The sequence below is a fragment of the Schistocerca cancellata genome, chromosome 5 (assembly GCF_023864275.1).
Source record: "Schistocerca cancellata isolate TAMUIC-IGC-003103 chromosome 5, iqSchCanc2.1, whole genome shotgun sequence".
Taxonomy (NCBI): domain Eukaryota; kingdom Metazoa; phylum Arthropoda; class Insecta; order Orthoptera; family Acrididae; genus Schistocerca; species Schistocerca cancellata.
Window position 1 is genome coordinate 298,536,586 of NC_064630.1, and position 17,196 is coordinate 298,553,781.

The following is a 17,196-nucleotide window of genomic DNA, read 5'->3' on the forward strand; positions in this document are numbered from 1 at the left end:
AAGGATGGACAACATGGAAATCTCTTAATAGGCTGCGCTCTGGTATCACATGATCCAAAGAGAATATGCGCAAATGGGGCCTCTCAAATGAACCGGTGCTGTGTGACTGTGGACACACTCAAACCACCATCGACCTCACACAGTGTGTGCTGTGCCCAAGCCCCTGCACCATGAAGGATTTGATGAATGCGCTGGACATGGCCAGGTTCTGGTCCAAGACTTCATAAAATAATAATTTAAAAAAAAAACTACTTTACCCTGCTTATATATCTCTATACTTTTATACTCTTTTTGTAATTGTTACATACTTGATATGTATGTGTTAATAATTCTGATTTTATGTATGAAGCTTCTGACATGATTAAAAAAAATAAAACTCATTTACTACTTTAAGCATCTCATTTTCTAACCTAATTCTCGCAGCATGACCCCATTTAATTCGACTACATTCCATTATCCTCATTCTTCTTTTGTTGATGCTCATCTTATATCCTCCTTTCAAGACACTGTCCATTCCATTCAGCTGCTCTTCAAGGTCCTTTGCTGTCTCTGACAGAATTACAATGTCATTGGTGAACCTCAAAGTTATTATTTCTTCTCCATGTATTTTAATTCCTACTCCATATTTTTCTTTTGTTTCCTTTACTGTTTGCTCAGTATACAGATTGAATAACATTGGGGATAAGCTACAACCCTGTCTCACTCCCTTCCCAATCATTGCTTCTCTTTCATGCCCCTCGACTCCGATGACTGCCATCTGATTTCTGTACAAATTGTAAATAGTCTTTCACTCCCTGTATTTTACCCCTGCCACCTTCAGAATTTGAAAGACAGTATTCCAGTCAACATTGTCAAAAGCTTTCTCTAAGTCTACAAATGCTAGAAACGTATGTTTGCCTTTGCTTGATCTATTTTCTAAAATAAGTTGTAGGGTCAGTATTGCCTCACATGTTCCAACATTTCTATGGGATCCAAACTGATCTTCCCCGAGGTCAGCTTCTACCAGTTTTTCCATTCATCTGTATAGAATTCATGTTAGCATTTTGCAGCCATGTCTTATTAAACTGATAGTTCCGTAATTTTCACATCTGTCAACACCTGCTTTTGTTGGGATTGGAATTATTATATTCTTCTTGAAGTCTGAGGGTATTTCACCTGTCTCATACATCTTGCTCACTAGATGGCAGAGTTTTGTTAGGCCTGGCTCTCCGAAGGCTGTCAGTTGTTCTAATGGAATGTTGTCTACTCCCGGGGCCTTGTTTTGACTTAGGTCTTTCAGTGCTCTGTCAAACTTTTCACACAGTATCATATCTCCTATTTCATCTTCATCTACATTCTCTTCCTTTTCTATAATATTATCCTCAAGAACATCACCCTTGTATAGGTCCTCTATATACTCCTTCCACCTTTCTGCTTTTCCTTCTTTGCTTAGAACTGGGTTTCCATCTGAGCTCTTGATATTCATATAAGTGGTACTCTTTTCTCCAAAGGTCTCTTTAATGTTCCTGTAGTCAGTATCTATCTTACCCCTAGTGATATGCACCTCTACATCCTTCCATTTGTCCTCTAGTCATCCCTGCTTAGCCATTTTGCACTTCCTGTCGATCTCATTTTTGAGATGTTTGTATTTCTTTTTGCCTGCTTCATTTACTGCATTTTTATATTTTCTCCTTTCATCAATTAAATTCAATATCTCTTCTGTTACCCACGGATTTCTATCAGCCCTCGTCTTTTTACCTGCTTAATCCTCTGCTGCCTTCACTATTTCGTCTCTCAAAGTGACCCATTCTTCTTCTACTGTATTTCTTTCCCCATTCTTGTCAATCATTCCCTAATGTTCACCCTGAAGCTCTCTACAACCTCTGGTTCTTTCAGTTTATCCAGGACCCATCTCCTCAAATTCCAACCTTTTTGCAGTTTCTTCAGTTTTAATCTACAGTTCATAACCAATATTGTGGTCAGAGACCACATCTGCCCCTGGAAATGTCTTACAATTTAAAACCTGGCTCCTGAATCTCTGACTTACCATTATATAATCTATCTGAGTCCTTCCAGTATCTCCAGGCTTCTTCCATGTATACAACCTTCATTTCATATGCTGAGGTATACAGAGTTGTATCATCAATACGACATGTTATGTACAATGAGCATAAAACAGTGTTTACATAAGTAACAAACATGCATAAAAATTTCAGTGTAAACCAGATGTTTGACCATTTCATGGGTAGTCAATGCTCACAGTAGCTAGGTTTTGACCCCTTGAGTATTTGGTAGTGCACAACCTTAGTTCAACATCATGATATGTGACCTACTGTGACAGTTTTCTTCTTCACGTACTTTCACACTATCACATTCAAACGTATCATAAACTTATAACTATATTTACATGCATTGCAGTCCTTTCTTATTTTTATCTGGCACCTAACTCTCTAGAAGCATTTATCTTTCTTCACTTTAGGATGTGTCAATGCATTGTTCCCTGGAAGAAAAAACTTAATACTAACTTAAAACTAAATCTTCATAGATAAGTATATATTGGCTCAATAGCTATTAATACCTTTTTCATATATTCAAGCATGCACTCATTCACTTCAGCATCGAGTCATGCTTTCACAAAACTTATTTAATGTCATGTGCATCCCTGCTTACCCTATAAATCTGAAACATAAAGTGTATTAAAGGCATGGTACAACCTCTTATTCAGTTTGCCACTTATACTATACTTGCTTGTTTACCTGCAGCAAGACTTTTCTGGTCCATCAAGTATAATTACTGCATGCACTGCAATACTTAAATTTGTAAATATTGTGCGTATATCGATATAATGCATATAGTAGCATAGCTTAAGTAGATATATCATAGTTGAATGTCCTTTTCCTGTGTATATTTGCTTAGTTTATTTTTGTATGCATGTATTGTGTAGATAGTTGTAGTTATAGCATAGACTTTCTCTTAATTTTGTATGTCCCTGTTTATGCAACAGGCTTTACAAATGCTAGTGAATGCTGTAGCTCATTGGGTTTGCTTGTTTTTCGCCATCCAATACACCCAGATGTGCCTGTCTTGTGCACATGCTTGTGGATTGTTGACTAGCATGCTCCCCAGTGTGCATACATTTCATCATTCTTATACCACTTACGACATGGCAAGTTGTGTATTGCATTGTGCACTACCATGCATCTAACAAGTTCATTTATTTCTTCTCACCTGAGCTACACACAAGGCAAAATGTTGTTTTTAGAGTGTTGTCATCTCTAGACACACAAAAATAAAATTTTTCCTTGTTACAACCACTCATCTTATCGTTTACACATTTGACATATAACAAAATAATACAAACAAAAATTTTCCTTATCAACTAACAACATAAATTCTGGAATGTGACTTTCCTGCATCCTAAACATAATATTATTATACATAGTAGTGATGCCTGCAATAAGGATATGCAAAACGCTAGTGAAGTGATGCAAGACAGTGAAACAACGTCCGAGTGGATAAAAGTGTCGCGAAAAGGTAATCCCTTGTCCACTAAAAGAAAAACAAACTCCGTAAAATCTGTCACATTTTGCGATAAAAACAAATACGACGTTTTGCAACAAAGTGAAGATACAAATAAACAAAAACCGACGTGTGTGACAAAGAAGAAAGAATCAAAAGTCGACGTCTTCGGAGACAGTCACGCCAAAGGAATTTCTCAAGAACTGCAAGAAAATAGTAAATCAACGACAGTCACAGGCATGGTTAAACCAGGTGCTGGTTTCAAAGAAGTGACGGGAAACATCATAAAATATAACTATGACAAGCAGGACAGTGTTGTAATCTGCGCAGGAGCTAAAGACATTTACGAAAACAATGCTATGAAAATGTATAAACAGCTCTTGAGTCTTTTGCTAGTACTGTCAAATACAAACATTTTACTGGTGAACTTTACCCACAGGCATGATTTACCTGAATGGTCATGTGTGAATAAGGAAATTCACAGAATTAATGCGAAACTTAATAGTAGTTGTAGGCTATTCAGCAATGTGAAATTAATTGACTCAAGCACACTTGACAGAGAATGTTTTACGAAACATGGGCTTCACCTTAACAGAAATGGTAAGGCCAGGTTAGGAAACTTAATAAGGGATGCAATTACAAAGTGACAGCCACTGAACTGGGATGGTATAAATCTCCAATAGCAGAAACACCAGCAAAAACAGGAGCAGCACGCAAATGGACCATCCAAAAAACAGTAGCAATAGAGGAACCTACTACTGAACCAACAGCATGAAGAATCCTGTCAGCACCACCACCACATCCACTACCATTACCACCACCACCACCACCACCACCACCGGCCACAGAAGCACCAGCAGCAACAACAGCAGCAGCAACTGAACCAACAACAACAGTAGCAGCAGCAACAAAACCATCAACAACAGTTGCAGCAACACAACACTGCCTAAGGAGGAGTCAAAGACAAGGTACATCCACATCATTAAATAAGGATTTTTTATGGCTTCAGACAAAGAAATGGAAAAGATTGTGACAAATCAGCAAGAAAATTTGCAGATAAGTCACAACTACTACGGAAAAAGCAGCACATTACCAGGTAATGACAAAAGAAAAAATACTTGCAAAACAGTCAGGATAATGTGTCAGAATATTCAGTGCCTCAGAAACAAAGTACTAGATCTAGAAGTAGCTTTAAGTAATCTTGCTGATGTCTCTTGTATTTGTTTATCTGAACACTGGTGCAAGGCTAGTGAATTAAGTCTCATAAATATAAACAAATTTAATTTAGCAACACATTATTGTCGAAGTGTTTTTAAAAATGGTGGGGTATGCATTTACTCTAGAGTAGGACTGCAGTTCAAAGTGAAAACAGAATTGGACCATCTAAATATAGAAAAACATTTTGAATCATGTGCCATAGAGTTAAAAACTGAAGAGAAGAGTGAAAAACTAGTTGTCATTACAGTATATAGATCTCCACTGGGTGACAAAAACATATTCTTCAAAAAAATAGAAGCAGCATTAAACACTTTTTATAGTAATGAAGTGAAATTATTTTTATGTGGAGATTTTAATATTAACCTGTTAATTGAAAGTGATGAAAAAAGACAGCTTTTGAGTATACTCAGCAGCTTCCACATGAAACCACTCTTTACAAATGCCACCAGAATAACAGAACTGTCATCTTCTCTTTTAGACAATATTTTCTCAAATATGGAGAATGGTATCACTGAGCCACTAAACGTAAACTTAGGTCTTTCGGATCACAATACACTATTAACATACATAAATTACTCTATCCCCAAGGCAGTGAAATATAAGTGGGGATACAAAAGACACTTCTATACAGAAAAAGTAAATACTTTCATCCAGCTGTTAGCTAATGAAACCTGGGAAGATGTCTTTGCACAAATTACAACCGAGGAATCTTTCAATGCTTTTTCTAGTACATTCATGTCCCTATTTGAGATGTGTTTCCCAAAAAAGCTCACAAAGATCAATGTCATGCCTAGGAACACAAGCCAGTGGATAACACCCGCTATTAGAGTATCTAGTCAAACACTAAAACATATCAGTCAACTCAAAAAAGATAACAAAGATGAACACTTCTCAGATTATGTTAAGACATACAAGAAAATTTACAGGAAGGTGATCAAAAAAGCCAAGACAGTGCACAATGACAGTGTAATTGCTGGGTCAGCAAACAAATCAAAAGCTATATGGAATGTAGTAAAAAAAGAAATAGGCCCAAGCAAAAATGTTAGAAATCCAGATGACTTTGTTTTAAAAGATGATCAAGGTGTGGTAGTCAGAAATCGTACTTTAGCAAATTACGTTAATGACTACTTCATAAATAGTCCAATCAATCTGCATAAAAATTGTCCTAAGATTAGTAGAACATCAATCCCAGAAGAACAAAGTGTGAATTCATTATTGCTACCTCCCACAAACAAATTGGAAGTTAATCAAATAATAAAAACAATGAAGAATAAAATGTCCTCAGGGATTGACGAGATACCTTGCTCAGTCATGATGAGATGTGCTAGTGTCATATCAGACCCACTCTCACACATCATAAACATATCATTTTCGGAAGGCGTCTTTCCACAACGATTAAAAATTGCAAAAGTAAAACCATTGTATAAAAAGGGCAATATACATGATGTGGGAAACTATAGACCAATAGCTTTATTATCGGTATTTTCAAAAGTAATAGAGACAGTCATGAAAAACAGAATTACAAATTACCTCGAGAAATTCAATCTATTGTCTGTAAACCAACACGGCTTCCGCAAAGGAATGAGTACAGAGTCAGCCATCACCCAATTCATTGAAAATATTGTAACGGGGCTAGATAAGAACAACAGTACAATAGGAATAAATTTGGACCTCTCAAAGGCATTCGATACTATCCAACATGATATCCTGCTAGACAAATTAGAATATGTCAGTATACGAGGAGTAGCTAAAAAGTGGTTTCAGTCATATCTCCATAATAGGAAACAGGTAGTAGAAATTGCAACAACAAACAGTAAAAACCAAAGTATTGTTTACAGATCGGATATTCAGACTGTGCCAATAGGGGTACCGCAGGGGAGTGTTCTAGGACCTCTCCTATTTCTTCTTTACATAAATGATATCAAGATTCCAGTAAATGGTACTCATATAACCCTGTTTGCGGATGACACAAACATTGTAGTAACTGACATAAACCGGGTATTGCCAACATCTGCAACCAGAGTTATAGAATATTTGCAAAATTGGTTTGAAGTGAACAAATTAACCATAAATATCTCTAAAACTAATTATATCCATTACAGGAAAGCAAAGTCACACTCTGATCTAGATCTCAGAATACAAAATAAAGAAATTGTGAGAGTTGCTACCACAAAATTCTTAGGTGTACATATAGATGAAAATTTAGACTGGAAATCCCATATCCTGTATCTCTCACATAAGTTAAGTTCTGCTTGCTTTGCTTTACGCGTTATTAGCTTTGTATGTAGTAGGGAATGTAGCAGAGCTGTTTACTTTGCTTATATACATTCTGCTATTACCTATGGCCTCATCTTCTGGGGTCATAGTAAGAAAAATCTCAAAACCATCTTCACTCTACAAAAACGAGCTGTTAGAATAATTACCAACAGTTCAAGGCTAACTCCTTCAAAGCAATTATTTAAACAGCTGAATATTCTACCCCTACCGTGCCACTATATACAGAAAAGCGTAATTAATATAAAACAAAATATTAACAATTTCCAATCCAACTCGGATCTACATACTTACAACACAAGAAAGTGCAATGACGTTCATATAAAAAGAGTTAACAAGGCTTTGGCGCAGAAACAAACAAACATACAAGGAAGTAGATTGTATAACAAACTACCGGTAAAGTTAAAAGAAATAGAAAAATTGTCTTCATTTAAAGAAGCAGTATTCAAATTTTTAATGACCAACTGCTATTATAGTGTAAAAGAATACCTGGAATAGCTCCATACTAAACCATCATATTTATGTACTCTGTGCCAATAGTAATTTTTATCTGACTGTTGCTATGATCTAAATAAATAATATGTACAAAAGTGCTAGAATTGTATGTGTTATATCTAAATATCAACTGTGTATTCCATGTAAAAAGTCTTTCTCATACATCAATGTAAATAATCAAAGTTGTACATGCTATTTCAATGTGGTCTAATGTTACATAGTCTACTATGCACATCTGTATTTTGTATAGTATTGTTCACCCTATATGTGTGTATATATATACTATGTATTTTTTTTGACGAAATCCATGCAATGTAAATTGTCTCTGGATGAATAAACTACTACTACTACTATATAAAACTTGGAGGGCATACAGTCCTTTTTGAATAGATAAATATTCTCAAGTTTTTGTGCGGGTAAAGGCCCTTGTCTTTACCCGTGTTCATGTGTGCCAATATGTATGCCCCTGGGTAGGGAATTTTAGTAATTATGTATGATCCAGTGTATAGTAATTGCCACTTATGGTTCAGTTTTTCAATTTTTGTGGATTTGGGAAGTGTTCTAAGTAACACCTTTGGTCCAATATAAAATTATGTTATACATTTCAACTTTCTATCCTACATTAGTTGCCTATATTTAGCCAAGGTTTCAAGGTTATTACTGCTTGTCATATTTTATCATCCAGTGATAATTCCATTATTGGTACCCTGGGCAAAATTTTTCCCACTCATCTACTTGTTTGCAATTGTACATCAGCTCATTGGTGTAACCAGTGGATGTATGGGGAAGCGTGTTAACAGCTTGTAAGAAGGGAGTGACATATTCAACCCAAATGATAATACTTGAAGTCCATAGTTCCTGCCCCCACATACAAAGGTGGTATACTTCCATTTTCTACACAAAATCCTTAATGATACCTGGTCATTTTTCAAATCCATATATATAAGCAGGTATCAGTTCCCTAAGTTCTGCTTGTTGTTCTTCAAACAAGCACTTTGATTCACTTATCTTTGTGCTTATTGTGTCGATGTTTACTTCTTCCACTGCTGACTGTTCATTACTGTGTGTTTTGACAAACATAACTATGGGATTTACCAATTGAAGCTCAAAATCATGAGTAACTTCAGCTTTATGTCTATTAGTACTTCCACTGATTAGGTTTATTGCAAATAATAGGTTATTTACAGTGAAATGACATTGGCACTTTCCTGTATCAATTAGTACTTGGTATGTCCTAAATGTATCCATACCAACTAAACAATCAACTATTAATTATTCTACTATCAAAAAATTGCATCATACAGAAAACTCTCCTAATAGTACAGGAATTAATGATTGTATTTTGACTCCTTCTGATTTCTGACCAGTGGCAGTTTGTATCTTGCAATTTTGCCCTGGTAGTGTGAGTATACACCTACGTTTCTGAAGTTCTTGAAAGAATCCCTGTGACATCTAATTGATCATAGCACCTGTGTCAAGCACAATGGGTACATCCAGGTCGAATATTTTGCCTTGAATAGTCACTTGTACCTTGCCCTCTGTCAAGTCTTTCTGTGACCCCCGTTTCTTCAGTACAGCTCAATTTTTGCATCACTACTATGATCGTATCTGATAAAGCAAGTGTCAATCAAGCTTGTGCCCCCACTCTCCTCCAGGGTCACAGAAAGGATGTCTATCATGACCATTCAAGTTTTCCAGCATTGCAGTGGCATCGATCTATGACTTAGGTGTAACTTTTACTACATGGACTATTGGTGTTTGATTATGCCAATTAGTAGCCTGTGAAGCTATCAACTGAAATTCGCTTTGCCGTTGTGCATTGCTGAATCCTGCCATCTGTGGATTATCCAGCTGTCTGATATTGTTTTGTGTTTGCCAAGCAATTGGCTGATTATTGCCAGTAGCTGGTGGCAGTACATATTGTACAGACTGGCCATAAGCTACTTGCCCATTGTAATTGTTTTTGTCAAATTTTTGCCTATTTCTTTTATATCCGCCTTTAAATTTACAGCTTTCTCCATAGCCATTGTGACTACCGTTATGGTTACCATAGGTTTCTGTGGGGTAAGGCTGCCATCCATGTTGTTCTACAAATCCACTTGTTGGTCCATATATCTCCATGGCACTACCTGTGTATTAATAAGTTTGGGTTGTACAGGCCTCTCTTTGTATATCAAATCTACTGAGTCCAGTAAAGATAGAAAGTGTGGAATGTCATGTTCCAGAATGTTAATGAGTTTTTCGCTAATGTGGGCAGGAAAATGGCTCTTTAAAATTTTCAGGATGTATGCTTGAGGTACCGGGTTCATCCAATATCTGGTTTTATTTGAATTTTTTTTTTCAAAATAGCCCTTTAAGCTTCCATGTTTGCTACTGAATGGAGCTGGGTTGAATACTTCATGTATGAGCCTCTCTTGTACAGCATCAGACCAATATTTATCCAGAAAGGCTCTCTCAAACTGTTCATAGTAGTGGTAACATTCTGCCATGTCCATAGTCCATAGCAGAATATCACCCAGTGTGGATTCCGCCATGTCCATAGTCCATAGCAGAACGTCACCCAGTGTGGATCCAACAACAAATCTAATTTTCTGAGCTTCAGTCCAGGTATGAGGGAAAACATTTCAATATGCTCTGGTAAGGACCACTGAGTTTGTTCTTTTCCCTTCGGAGGTAAATAGCGAAAATTGTTTATGCTTAAGCAATTCCTAATCTGCAATTAATGTTAACAAACATGCTGTGCTGTCAGTGACAGGTGTGTTTATGTTAGCTTGTGCGGTAGCGTGTGGCAACTGTGCTTGCTCAACAGGTGCAACTGCTAGCAGGTGTTGCTGATTTGTGCAACCTTCGCTAGTTTTCTTCTATGGGCTAACCAGAGGAAAAATCACCACCATTGAAGCATCATTTACCAGCTTCATACGCAGCTTCAACGTCCAAAGTACTGTCAATGCCAACTGTAGTTCAAGATTTAAATGAAAATACAGTTTCAGCAAAAGTTCCAGTATCAATTGAAACATCAGTTACAAAAATGGACTCAGCATCAAAATTGGCAGCATCTCCAACATCCACTGAATCATCAGCTTCAGAAACACCTCCAGCATCCAATGAAACAGCAGCTACAGCTACAGATACAACAAGTATGGTGGCACGTCCAAGGGTAAGAAATACAAGGAGCAGGAAACGTGTAAGTCTTAAGGATTTTTGGTACCCAGCCTCAGCAAGGAACAGCCAGTAACATTGGGAAACATAAGTACAAACTCCTCTCAATCTAATTTCAATAATTTAAAAATAATGAGCCTTAACATACAATGCATTAAAAATAAAATATTAGAACTTGAGATTGCAGCCAGTGAAGCTAGTATAGATTGTATTTGCATTCAAGAACATTGGTGCATGAGTTATGAACTAGAAAATATTTGCATTTCCCCATACAAATTAGTAAGTCATTATTGCAGGAAGGAAACAAGACATGGTGGTGTTTGCATTTATGTAAAACCTGGAGTAAAGGTTAAGAATATGACTGTAACTGAATCCTTGAGTGAAGAAAAACATTTTGAGGCTGCAGCAATACAGTTGAATATGCAAAAGAGTAAATTAATAATAATGTCAGTGTACAGATCACCATGTGGTGATCCTGAAATTTTTAGAAATAAGTTAGAGGCATTGCTCAAAATATTACATCATAAAAAATCAACAATAATTATAAGTGGAGATTTTAATGTCAACTTATTGACTGTAGGTACATCCAAAGATCAGTTCCTGAATGTTTTATAGAGCTTCAATTTGTATCCACATATAACTAACCCTACAAGAATAACAAACTCTTTAAAAAGTCTCATAGATAATATCTTCACAAATATAGATGCCATAGATATAGATGTAATAAATGTTGACCTAGGAATATCTGATCACAATGCACTCATCCTTAAATTTCCCATAGCCCCCTGTGATCAAAAATAGTTCATACCAAATATACAAAAGAACCTTCTCCACAAATAGTTGCAGTCACTTTATAAATACACTGACTAACCAATCATGGGCAGAAGTACTGTTACAATCTAGCACAAACACTGCATATAATGTTTTTTTCTTCCCTGTTTATGTTGAATTTTGAAATGTATTTTCCTAAGAAACTTGTCAAAACAAACACATATGGGCATACACATGCTAACTCCTGGATCACAACAGGTATTAGAAATTCCTCCAGGACCATGAAAATGCTTAACTATAGACTGAAAAGATCAACTGACCCCAAGTTTAAAGAACATGTAACAAATTACAAAAAAATATATAGAAAACTAATTACAAAAGCAAAATTACTAAGTAATGATAAATTAATAAGAAAATCAGGCAATAAATCAAAAACTATTTGGGAAATTTTGAAAGGGAAACAGGTAAGGGCCTCAAGGATCAGGAAAGAGTAATCAAAAATAGTGAAAATATTGAATTAAAAGATGAAACTCTGGCAAATTACATTAATAATTACTTTTTAAGTGTACCAGTGTCATTAAGTTGAAACTTTACTAAACATGAGAAATTAACATCCCCAAAAGTAGACAGTAGTATATTGAAACAAATACTAACAAAGAACATAGAGGGGCTGGCCAGTACTTACCTCAGCTCAGTACAGCCGATAGATACACATAAAACAGAACCGAAAATTTACATTCCTAGCTTTTGGAACAAATGTTCCTTCATCGGGGAGGAGAGGGAAAGAAAGGGAAGAAGGGAAAGGAGATTCAGTTACTCACAACCCAGGTTATGAAGCAACAGGGAAATTTCCCTGTTGCTTCATAACCTGGGTTTCAAAAATTCTAGAGAAACCTTGGGCCACAGCACAGAATCAGCTATCCATGACTATACCAAAGAGAATGTCAGAAGTCTTGACATTAAAAAATGTGTAGTGGGAATTAACTTAGATTTATCTAAAGCTTTTGATGCAGTAAATCACAAAATCATGTTAAACAAGATGGAGGCAATAGGTGTAAGGGGAGTTGTGAAGCAGTGGTTTGAATCTTACCTTCAAGATAGAACTCAGGTGGTACAAATCATCACAGAACACAAAAATCAGAAAATCAAGTGGGTCTCAGATGCAAAGAAATTGGAAATAGGTGTTCCACAGGGCAGTGTTCTTGGTCCCTTATTATTCTTGCTTTACATAAATGACATAAAAAATCCTAATATTTCTACCAAAATAATGTTGTTCGCAGACGACACTAGCATAATTATAAGTGATGATAAAAAATCATTAACCATCACAACTGATATAGTCCTGAAATATATTCAACATTGGTTTAATGCTAATGAGTTAACACTTAATCTAAGTAAAACAAATTATGTACAGTATGGCAAAGCAACCAAGATATGGACCACCAGTTAAAACTAATGGATAAGAAGATAGAGAGTGTATAATCCACAAAGTTTTTGGGCATGCACGTTGATCAAAACTTAAGCTGGAAAAACCATCTCAAGTACTTATCCCACAGACTCAATTCGGCATGTTTTGCATTGAGGATATCATCTAGAGTATGCAGCACAGACTGTACTAGACTAGTGTATTTTGCTTAATTTCAGTCCATCGTATCTTACGGCATAGTGTTCTGGGGTAAAACTAAATCAAACTTAACAGATATCTTCAAATTTCAGAAAAAAGCTATACGAATCATAACACATAGCTCTCCAAGAACTCATTGTAGGCCCCTTTTCAGAGAACTGCAAATACTCACAATACCATCACTGTATATTTTTAAAAGCATTCTGTGTACAAGAGCACATATAAAAAATCTACGTACAAATGAGGACTGCCATAATTATAATACTGGAACTCGTAAGAATTTGTATGTAGAAAGGGTAAGGACAACACAAACCCAAAAGCATGTAAGTTATTTTGGAATAAAACTTTACAATGCTGTGCCAGTGTACATGAAGGAAATAATAGATGAAGTAATATTTAAGACTGAGATTAAAAAATTACCTTTTAAGCAAAACTTTCTATAACGTAGATGAGTACTTTGATTGTGAGTAAATTTATTGCCAAAAAGTTTAATTTATATGTCTAAATTTGTACTTTTAAAAAATACCTTGAAAGTGATATTCCATTATTATGTGTGTAGACTTGTACTAGTATGATAACTTTGTTGTGACAATTCCTACATCATGTAAATTATTTACAGGAAGATAATAAAATGAAATGAAAAATGAAATGAAATAACCCCATATTGTGAGTAACTGGTGAAGGTATCTAACTTCTCTAAAAGCTTAGGTTTGTTTTCTGTCATATGTTGTTTTGGAATGTCAGTAGTTTTGGTAACACTGCCTCGTAACCTTTCCTCTGCTTCCTTTAAACCTGAAACTATTTTAGCTAGAAGTTGACTTTCTTTCTCTTTTAGAGCTTCTTCTATTGTATCTACATACATTTTGCACTCTGACACTACCTTTTTAGCAAGGGTGTTGCCATTATCCAGCATCCTGGTTTCAGCCTTTTCAGTTATTTCCTATACATCTGCACGTATCTTATCTCTCTGTTTTTTTTGTCAAATTTTGACTCTAAACATAACTTTTCTATGCTTAGACTTCACTTTTGTACTTCAGTAGGTAAGCTTTTGTATACGCCTTGGAGCATGCTGACTGTGTCCATCACTACTTTTACTGATGAATCTGCTTGGGATTGCATCCCCTGAATTTTAGACTATGCTTCACTAAGGCTTTGTAACTCAACTACAAGTTGTTCATGTTTATCGTCTACAGATGTTACTTTTTCTGTTAACATAGTTATATTGCGGGATATGTCAGTCATTATTTCTTGTTTTAGTTGTTTACCTATCTCTGTCAACTTCATGGATAGTTCATCAGATAATTCAGTGTGTATAGTTTTGCTCAACTCACAGAACTGTTGGCTAATACTATTATTGACATTGTTAAATTCCTGATTTTGGTGTATAAGCTGTTGTCCTATACCCTTAAGTTCTTATGTTACACTTTCCTGAAATTCCCGTTGATTTGTAAACTGTTGTGTTACACTTTGCTGAAATTCCTATTGTTTTGAAAACTGTTGTGTTACACTTCCCTGAAATTTCTTTTGTTTTGTAAACTGTTATGTTATTAGTTGCATGAATTGTGTCAAATTGTGTGTCTCACTAGTATTTACATTGCTTTTATGAACTGGTTCCCATTCTTGCATTTGCAATGTCTTGAGCAAATAATATCAAAGGAATTAATGCTGTCATGCACTTGAGTTTCATTATTTGAAAAAAAAAAAAAAAAAAAAAAAAATCCCAGTGAGAACTGAGAAGTTGTCTCATTGATCATCATAAAAGTGACATCATGATTAGTTACACTATGTGATCAAAGGTATCCACACACCTGGCTGGTAATGACTTACAAGTACTTGGCACCCTACATCGGTAATGCTGGAATTCAATATGGTGTTGGCACATCTTTAGCCTTGATGACAGCTTCAAGTCTCACAAGCATACATCCAGTCAGGTGCTCGAAGGTTTCTTGGGGAATGACAGTCCATTCTTCATGAAGTGCTGCACTCTGGAGAGGTATTGATATCAGTTGGTGAGACCTGGCATGAAAACAGCATTCCAAATCATCCCAGAGGTGTTCTATAGGATTCAGGTCAGGACTCTGTGCAGGCCAGTCCATTACAGGGGTGTCATTGTTGTGTAACCACTCCACCACAGGCCACGCATTATGAACAGGTGCTCAATCATGTTGAAAGATGCAATCACCATCCCCAAATTGCTCTTCAACAGTGGGAAGGAATAACGTGCTTAAAACATCAATGTAGGCCTGTGCTGTCATAGTTCCATGCGAAACAATGAGGGGTGCAAGCCCTCTCCAGGAAAAATGCGACCACACCATAAGACCACCGCCTTCGAATTTGACTGTTGGTGCTACACATGCTGGCACATGACGATCACTTGATATTCGCCATACCCACACCCTACCATCAGATTGCCACATTGTGTACCATGATTTGTCTCTCCACACAACATTTTTCCACTGTTCCATCATCCAGTGTTTATGCTCCTTACACCATGCAAAGCGTCGTTTGGCATTTACCGGCGTGATGCGTGGCTTATGAGCAGATGCTTGACCATGAAATCCAATTTCTCTCACCTCCCACCTAACTGTCATAGTACTTGCAGTGGATCCTGATGCAGTTTGGAATTCCTGTATGATGGTCTGGATAGAGATCTGCCTATTACTCATTACAACTCTCTCAAACTCTTGACTGTCTATGTCAGTCAACAGCCGAGATCGTTCTACATGCTTTTGTGCTCTACATGTCCCTTCACGTTTCCACTTCAGTATCACATTGGAAACAGTGGATCTAGGGATGTTTAGGAGTGTGGAAATCTTATATAGTGGCATATGACACAAGTGATAACCAGTCACTTGCCCACACTGGAAGTCCATGCTCTTTCACAATGTCTGATGACTACCAAGGCCTGATATGGAGTACCTGGCAGTAGGTGGCTGCAAAATGCACCTAATATGAAAAACATATGTTTTTTGGGGTGTCCAGATACTTTTGATCAAATAGTGTATATTATCAGTGTCATTTTTTTATAGTGGGATGCCAACCCCTTTATTTTGGTTGTATCAGCCAGTTCACGAATTGGTGCATTAACTTCAACTGTTGCCAAGCTCAGATTTCTGACATCTTGGCATATTGCATTTTGTAATGAATTTTTAATGATGCCCATCTCCTTTGACTCTCTTGTGAATAATATTTAACAAAATTATGAAAAAAAAATTTCGAAAATGAAATTTTGTCTGTATCGGTACTTTTCAATGAAAGTAGATTTAGCTGCATATTCACTTATGAACCTAATTATTATCTGACACAGTCTTATAGAATCTGATGACTGATCTTGCACTTTAATGATGATTTTACACAAATTTTCGTCTTTTCTGTAGAAATGCACTTTCCATAAAGGATATTAATTGGAAGGACAGGAGATTATCTACTGCTAGAGAGACAGTGACAAATGCGGCCATATAAGCATACAACATTGCAGTTTCCTCTCTTTACCACTGAAATCACCATTTGTAGGCAGAACTTCATTTTAATTTTCTCTTTCAAGTTTTTATGAGACTCAATCTCATAGACATGTAACAAATACAATGAAAGTTTCATTAGTGTCTTGTAACAATAAAATGAATCATTAATCTTAAAAAAAAAAATTATCTCAACATTTGAAAGATCTGTTCATATTTCGCTTGGTGCCATCCTTTAAATGGTCACCATTGAATAGTGGCAGAATGTGTGTGTGTGTGTGTGTGTGTGTGTGTGTGTGTGTGTGGTGGTGGTGGTGATGGTGGGGGGATTGCTGCTTGAATAATTCAAAAACTTAATTGGGAAGAATAATTGAAAGAAATTGTAAGCTACATATATCCTGGGTGAACTTTAGCTGGTACATATCAACATACCTTCATTGCCAATACATTTAATATCAATATTTATCATTTAAGTTATGTTATTCTTCACATTAATTCCATTGTGCAGAGTCCTGATTATAATAAACGCATTGCAGGATTGCTCCTCCACTGCTCGCACAGTTTCCTCTTGTCTACTCTGTACCTTCTGATGCAGGATTCTTGGCATGGGTGAGGTGATGAACAGACAGGTATGGTCGGTGTGAATATATGACTAAAACTTTACCTTCCCAACAACTTTTTACAGCACCTTTTAATGTT

The 17,196-nt window shown here is 36.2% G+C and overlaps 1 protein-coding gene across 1 annotated transcript in view; it reads right to left on the bottom strand.

The window, feature by feature from the left end:
• LOC126188103 (integrin alpha-4-like) overlaps nt 1–17,196 on the bottom strand; it is a 506,794-nt gene that overhangs the window by 355,270 nt on the left and 134,328 nt on the right. The gene's annotated exons all lie outside the window — the stretch shown is intronic.